At 45.9% G+C, this 8,379-nt stretch overlaps 1 pseudogene across 1 annotated transcript; it reads left to right on the top strand.

Moving 5' to 3' along the window:
• The first annotated feature begins 666 nt into the window (after positions 1 to 666).
• Positions 667 to 8,007, top strand: LOC309627420 (ADP-ribosylation factor-like protein 6-interacting protein 1 pseudogene; annotated as a pseudogene). Its single transcript has one exon. The product of its transcript is annotated as an ADP-ribosylation factor-like protein 6-interacting protein 1 pseudogene (transcript).
• The last annotated feature ends 372 nt before the right edge of the window (positions 8,008 to 8,379 follow it).

Below are 8,379 nucleotides of genomic sequence, written 5' to 3'. Positions count from 1 at the left end.
TGCACAGCATCCTGTGGGGCTGGTGCTGCTTCCCCTGTGTTTCTAGGGGAAGAAGTGGATGCTTGGCGGTGGGGAATTACTAGCCAGGGAGGGGTGGAGGTGGGCTAAAACTTGAGTCCATCAAACTCCAACACTCACGCCCTCGCCCTGCCCCGGACATCCCCAGAGAAGGTCCTGCAGGTAACGGAGCCCGGGGTGCAACCTACCGTGGCAGCGAGGGGCAGGAACCCGTCCGGGTCACCGAGAGTGCAGAGAGGGGGAGCAGGGCGGCCCCGGCTCCAGCTCCCCTCCCTGCCGTTCCCTCAAGACTTTTCAGCACCTCCACTGGGCACGCACGCAGCCAGCGGAAGCCTGCACTGGCTAGAGCGGGCAACCCACTGCATCCCGCCCCTGACTATGTGGACGCCAGCTTTTATTAAGTTAGCTCAACTTGACACTCATGCACCTGTACCTTCCAGGTGCCCGGCCCCGTGCTGGATGTTGGGGATACACAGGGCGCAAGACAGAGTCCTTGGCCTCAAGGAGCTTGTAGTCCGGGGGCCAGGGTGGGGAGATGAACTCGCAAAAAGGGCTGGCACTGCACGTGGCAGGTGACTCCGCAGAGGAGGTCCTAGGGAAGGGTTCTGACTTATACATCGCTTTTCTGACTGTCTCACCTGGGGCACTTCTAGAGCAGGAGCGAGGCATCTCACCGCCTCCTCCAGCGCTGATACCCGCAGCCGTGCCCGGCGCAGGGCGGATACCTGTCGTGTTTGTTGAACAGGCGTCGGCCCTGGGATGGGCCGGTTCCCAGGCACTGGTGTACGTGAACGGTTGGTCCCGGAAGCCCAAAGCGGACCGGGCAAAGAGAAGCAGGTACCGGGAGCTCCAAGTCAGGCCGGCACACAGGCCACAGCCCGGCCCAGGGCTTACAGACGCAGCCCACTGCTGCAAGCCCCAAGCAGCTCCCAAAACAAAGGCCCTCCATGCGCTCCGCGATTTTCTGCAAGTTAGAATTCTGCCACATACATTACCCTGTATGTTGCCTTTTTGAAAATCATAACCTGCGTTGTGATCGAATACAGAATATTCCCTCTCAGAGTTGCAGGAGACACTTAGCTGCTTTTCTCTGCCTGATGATCAGGTGTTGTGTTTTGTTTTGCTTTGTTCCTGCCATACAGGCGTTCCTGCTGAGGTGGCTTCGTGACACAGGGCCACGTCCTCTGCCCAGGCTCGGGATCCTGCAGGGAGGGCCATTCTGAGGGCATATTGTCACGTTGTTCACTCAAAACCCTCATGAGCCCAGAGGTACAAATAATACTTCCCCGGCTGTACAAAGCAACCAGAATGCCTGCTCCCCCTCCGCTCTCTGAAGACAAATTCCAAACGCCTGCAGTCATTCTCGTGGTGGACATCCATCAGTCCAGGTGCCTCCCCTGCTGGCAGAAATAGAAATAGAAATGCACCGGCAGAAGGAAGTCCACCTTTCCCAGCTAAGGAGTGTATTTAACATCACTTGTTGCATGGATTTTTCAAAACATAAATAGTGTGTGTAAGATATTTCCAGGAACAAAGAAACATTGGGGGCCGCTTATTTAAATCATCCCTCTGGGCTGAACTCTTGGCAGAGTTGGGAGTGGCGGGGTGGAAGTAGCAAGGTGGCTCGGGACTGACCCAGAAACCACGGCTGGGCCGAGGCCCATTGGGCCACATTTATCACCTGCCCATTGAGCCACATTTATCACCTCGAAGCAAATCGCTTGCTTCTAGACAGGACCTGGCAAACGGCCCGACCCGCCCAGTAAATCAAGGCTGGTGTGGAACTGAAGGTGGGGGCGACCCGGAGAGAAGGCTGGACTCTGAGAGGGGGTGTCAGCGGCGCGGAAGGAGGCCGCTTGCAGCTCTGTCATTATCCCGGCATGCGAGGGAAACAACACATTGAAGGAGGACCAGGTGAAGCTGAGGAGGAAGGAAGGGACCAGGAGGGGGCAGTGATGGGAGAAGGACGGGAGGAAAGACAATTCCTTCTGTTCAGCTCAACGCCCTGAGAGGAGTCAAGCTGAACCCACAGCTCAGCCAAGACAAGAGCAAAGACGCCCACACATGCACACACCCCTGTGTGGCCAGGGCCCCGATGGAGGAAGACACAGAGGAGAAACCTAAAGCAGCCTGGGCAATCTGGGCAGGGCTTCCTGGAGGAGGTGACGGCCAGGTTGGGACCTGAGTCAAAAGATAGCTATCAGCCAGGCAAAGGGAACTTGGGGTGGGGTGTTCAGGAGGAGAGGAAGGAGTGCTCCAGGCTGAGGCTCTAGAGACCAGAGGGTCTGCAAGATGTCAGTTCAGTGTGCTGATGGGGTCTGGAGGGGCACGCAGGGAGCTGAGGCCGGCCATCCTAGGGATGTGAGCTTCATCCCGGTGGCAGCAGGGAGCCACCTGTGGGTGGCAAAAAGGAACCACGTGATCAGATGTTCCCAGGGGCCCAGCCAATGGCTCCTCTCCTATGTTTTCAACAAGAAAAGATGTCAGGAAAATGACATGGCAGATAGGAAACCAAAATATTCCCTCTGTTGCTGGGGCAGCTGATTTTGGAGAATGTGGCTTCTATCTGCGGGCCAGTGGGTCTCCTGACAGCAGGCCCCAGGCCTCCCCAGTGTGGGCAGGCATCCTTCATCGGGCCAAGAGAAGTGTGCTCCGTCTCTGCTGCCAGACTTCATGTACTAGGACAGCCACCTGTCACTGGCTCAGAGCCCAGAAGCAGAGGTCTGAGTTAGTGCTTGTCAGGTTCTCCAAAGAAACAGAACCAGGGATAGAGAGAGATTTATATAAGAGGAGGTTTATTATAGGACTCAGCTCACGGGGTTATGGAGGCTGAGAAGACCCACAGTCTGCTGTCTGCAAGCTGGAGACCCAGGAAAGCCGATGGTGTAATTCAGTCCAAGTCCAAAGGCCTGAGAAACAGGCAGGCGTCAGGTGGAAGTCCTGGTCTGAATCCAAGAGCTGGAGACCCAGGAGCGGGTGCCTGAGGGCAGGAGAAGATGGACGCCTCAGCTCAAGCACAGAGATCAAATTCCTCCTTCCTCCACCTTTTGTTTGGAATATTCTGGAATATTATTCAGCCATATAAAAGAATGCAATACTGGGACTTCCCGGGCAGTCCAGAGGGTAAGACTCTGCGCTTCCACTGCAGGGGTTCGATCCCTGGTCGGGGAACTAAGATCCCACGTGACACAGGGTACAGCCGAAAGTAAATAAATAAATAGTAATAAAATAAAATAAACATTTTTTTAAAAAAGGGGCTTTTAAAAAATTGTTTTAAATAAAAGAATGCAATACTGATACGTGCTACAATAGAGATGAACCTTTAAAACATTCTGCTAAGTGAAAGCAACCAGTCACAAAAGACTTCATATTATATGATTCCATTTTAGGAAATGTCCAGAATAGGAAGCTTAACAGAGACAGAAAGTAGATTATCAGTTGCCGGGAGCGGGAAGAGGAGGAAATGCAGAATGACAGCTAATGGGCACGGGTTTCTCTTTGCAGTGATGAAAATGTTCTAAAACTAATTGTGGTAATGGTTGTATACACATCTATGAATATACTAAAACCACTGAATCGTATACTTTAAAAGAGTGAATTGTATGGTATGTGAATTATATCTCAATAAAGCTGTTTTTTAATCTTTTAAAGAAAGGAAGGAAAGTGAAATATTGACGTCAGCTTCTACCATAAGAAACCAGAAATATAGGAAAACTGAAACCCAAAATAAACAGAAGAAAAGGAATAATAATAAAAATAAAAATCAGAGTAGAAATCAATTGAAATAGAAAACAGAAAGCAATAGAGAAAATCAAAAGTTGGTTCTTTGAAAAGGTTGATAAAATTTATAACCTCTAGTTAAACTAATCAGTAAAAGAAAAAAAAAAAAAGACGACATATATTACCAATATCAGGAATGAGAGGTAACATCATTACAGACCCTACAGATACTTTTAAAAAATTTTTTGCTCAGTTTGTGCCCAAACCACAAGCTTCTAATGAAAAACACTTTTCAGTTCTAAGAGATGTAAAATCTCAGGAAGAAGAAACAAAAATTCAGTGGAAACCATTTTGCTTTGTTTTACAAAATGCAATCTTGTGCATTTTTTAGATTGTTTCAGGTAAACAATTATAAAACAGTGTGATAAGCATTGTGATAGAAGAAGCCAAGTATTACATTTTATTCAGATTATGTATTAATGTGTTCATTTTCCCCATCAGATTCAGGGATTCTGTCTGACTTATCTCAGGATCCCCAGGACCAGCCCACAGTAGGTGTGCAGTGAACAGTGAGTGAGTGAATAAATGGGTGTGGAGGTACCCATTCCCTGAGCACCACCTCCGTGCCAGGTCTGGGACACAGAGAGGAGCACAAATTTGGGACTTTGACCTGATAGTATTTAGATGAGATTTTGGACTTAGAATTGACGCAGGAATGGTTTAGACTTGGGGGGATATTGGGATAGTGTGAACGCATTTTGCATGTGGGAAGGACGTGAATTGTGGGCAGCCAGAGGGCAGACTGTCATGGGTTGAATTGTGTCCCCTCCAAAGATACGTTGAAGTCCTAACCCTGCCCCTACCCCATGCCCGTCAATGTGACCTTACTTGGGAATGAGGTCTTTGCAGACAAATTAGTTAAGATGGAGTGGGGTGGGCCCTGATCCCATTTGACTGGTGTCCTTTAAGAAGAGGGAAATTTGAACACAGTCACAGAGGGAAGAAAAAATTTCTGTTGTTTTAAGCCACCTGTATTAGTTCCCCAGGGCTGCCATAACAAAGTATCACAGACTGACTGGCTTAAACAATAGAAATTTATTGCTTCACAGTTCTGGAGGCCAGAAGTCCAAGATCAAGGTGTCATCAGCGTGGTTCCTTCCAAGCTTGAGGGGAAATCTGTTCTCTGCCTCTCTCTCCTGGCTTCTGGGGGTTTGCTGGCAATGTTTGGTGTTCCTTGGCTTGTAGAAGCATCACCCCAATTTCTGCTTTCATCTTCACATGACATCTCCCTGTGTGTCTGTGTCCAAATTTCCCCTTTTTATAAGAACACCAGTCATATTGGATTACAGCCCACCCTGATGACCTCATTTTAACTTGATTACTCTGTAAAGACCCTGTTTCCAAATAAGGTCACATCCTGAAGCACTGGGGATTAAGACTTCAACATATAAATTTTGAGGGGGGGGGGAGACAAAGTTTAATTCATAACACCTGTTCAAGGCTGGTTTATATCTCATCTTAATTGAAGATTTACAATGTAAATGGGCCATAAAATTTATCAATCCTGTTTTTGTGAAAAGCTTTTATGTTGTTGGTCTTGTATGTTTTGCTACTTAGAAGAAATTGAAATTGACTAAGCAAGAGGTCTCAAAGAGGTTTAATTTGCTTCCATTCCTCCTGATACTCTGCCAGGATTTTCCCAAGCACGTCCATGCCCATGTCTAGTAAAATTTTTCCAAACCCATCCTAGGTTTTTTTTTCTTACATTATTCATTGTTTTTGATTGTGGTAAAATATAGATAACAAAATTTTCCATTTTAGCCATTTTCAAGTACACAGTTCAGTGGCATTAAGTGCATTCACTTTGTTGTGTAACCATCACCACCATCCATCTCCAGAACTTTTCGAAACAGAAACTCTGTCCCTGTTAAATAATCACTCTCCATTCTCTCTCCCCTCTCAGCCCCTGGGAACCACTATTCGATTTCTGTCTCTATGGATTTGCCTATCCTGGATATTTCCTGTAAGTGGAATCATACAGTATTTGTCCTTTTGTGTCTGGCTTATTTCACTTAGCATAATGTTTTCAAGTTTCATCCCTGTTGTAGCATGTGTCAGAATTTTCTTCCTTTTCAAGGCTGAATAATATTCCACTGTATAGGCTAGGGTTGTCGTGAGTGCCTCTGAGGAAGGCTGGGTTTTGGGGGCGTCCTGCGCTCGCTGAGGGGGCACCTCAGGAACAATGGCGGAAGGAGATAATCGCAGCACCAACCTGCGGGCCGCAGGGACTGCAAGTCTGGAAGAGCAGCTGCAAGGATGGGGAGAGGTGATGCTGATGGCAGAGAAAGTCCTCCAATGGGAAAGAGCCTGGTTTCCACCTGCCATCATGGGTGTGGTTTCTTTGGTGTTTCTGACTATCTACTATCTAGATCCATCCGTTCTGTCAGGTGTTTCCTGTTTTGTTATGTTTCTGTGCTTGGCTGACTACCTTGTTCCCATTCTAGCACCTAGAATTTTTGGCTCCAATAAATGGACCACTGAGCAACGGCAGAGATTCCATGGAATTTGCAGCAATCTAGTAAAAACTCGACGCAGAGCTGTGGGCTGGTGGAAACGCCTCTTTGCGCTAAAGGAAGAAAAGCCTAAAACGTACTTCATGACCATGATCATTTCTCTTGCTGCGGTTTCTTGGGTGGGACAGCAAGTCCACAACTTCCTTCTCAGCCACCTGAAAAATAAGACTTTCTTACTCTTGCTTCCTGGACTAAACCAACATGGGATCATTTCGAAGTACATTGGAATGGCCAAAAGAGAGAGAAACAAGCTTCTCAAACAAAGAGAAAAGAAAAATGAATAATGCATCTGCTTTATTCAGTGTGATTAATGGCGTATACGTTGTCCTTGGGGACAGTGTCTGTTATGCTGTCTGGATACTAAAACGTTACAGATGTAGCTCTTTGCTGTCCCTCATTCTGCCCTTAGTTAGTAGAAATTCCCACCTGCCAAGTAAGGCTTTATGCCCAGTGTCTTCAAGGGTGTGTTGTCATCAGCTGGCCTTATATGGACAACTCATTCATCATTACCACTTGTTTTGGTTTTTCTCACCCAAGGTTAATTGAACTCTTACTTTTAAAATAATATAGTGGTGAACTTCATCCTTTAGTACAGTTAACAGTGGCTTGGGAGAACTGTTCAAGTTGATCTTTGCTTTAGCTGGATACAAGATCGTGGTCTGTGGCTACAGAAAGCTTGGTCTACTGTCTGCTTCCACAGTCTGCTTAAACAACTGTCTGGCTTCGTGAATATAGAAACCAAGTTTACCACTTCTGATGAAGAGACCAGTTAAGATTCATTCCTCATTCTGTTTCGATACTGTGGGAGAAGAATCCTCATGGAATAAAATGAAAGTAATTCCATGGCCTAGTATGTGTTGGCTTCTCCCTTGTGCAGAATGTAGCAATTTGTTGTAAACATTGATCCTTCCTCCCAGATGGGTAATCTGACAGGCTTAGAACTCTTGTTCCCGTGCACTTAAACTTGAAGTTAGTACATCCTTAAGGGCTTTTTAGTAGCAGGCTTACGCAAGATGGTATTTAGGATTTTTAGCATATTTTAATTTCAGATTTTCAGCTAACTGAAACTAAAGTACATAATAGGTTAAGAGTCATGTCTATGACCTTCACTCCAAGACCAGCCAATAAAGAACAAAACTCATCCTGTGTTTAGTCAAGATTCATTTCAGTAGAAAATCCTACTAGTTTTTCAAGACCAGAATAAGCCTTTAAAGGTAAGCCTCAAGATTCTCATTTTATGGTAACACTGGCTGCTTTTTGTCCCCATAGATGGAGTAGTTGAAATCTGTACGAATGAACCTCTGAGGGCTGGAAATGTGATATATTTGGGAACAATTCCTAAACTGATTAACTAGCTGTAATATAGTTTTGTGAATTTATTGCACTGATGCTGTAAAACCTGGACCTTGTGGTATATCTGTTCCTAGAGAAGTGTTGTTTTCTCCCCTTCAATATTGCTGTAAACAGTGGCACCCATGTAGCATATGTTTGACTTTTCTTTTTTAATGTTTCGTATACAAACTACCGTAATTTACATGTGTTTCCTCATTGTAAATAAGCTTGTCTTCCTAGATTTTTGTGTGTGTGTTCTACCAATTAACTACTTTTGCAGTTTTAATCCTGTGTTATTTCTTCTACTTTGTTTTGTGTAAAAGGGGAAAAATAAAAAAGCTGGAATCCCCCCCCCCAAAAAAAATTCCATTGTATATACATAACACATTTTGTTTAGCCATTTATTTGCCAATGAACATTTGGGCTGTTTCCACCTTTTGGCTATTGGGAGTAACGCTGTTATTAACATGACTGTGCAAATATCTCTTTGAGTCCCAGCTTTCAATTCTTTCGGGTGAATACCTAGGAGTGGAATTGCTCATCCCAGATGTTTAACTGTCAAAAATCTTTAGGTCTGTGCACTTGGGTCTTACCTGATTGTCTAATAAATTAGTAGAAACCAAACAGCTCCCCAGGGATTTCTAATCTGAAACTCTGGGAAACTCACCGTGTCCCCTGGAGGGAAGGATGTGAGGACTGACCTCTGACGCTCCTCCTGGCATCTCTGCACAGCTTG

This window comes from Balaenoptera borealis (genome assembly GCF_965194805.1).
Source record: "Balaenoptera borealis genome assembly, chromosome: 4".
Classification (NCBI taxonomy): Eukaryota; Metazoa; Chordata; class Mammalia; order Artiodactyla; family Balaenopteridae; genus Balaenoptera; species Balaenoptera borealis.
Note: the sequence above shows the minus strand (reverse complement) of the source record. Positions and strands in the feature narration are given on the sequence as shown.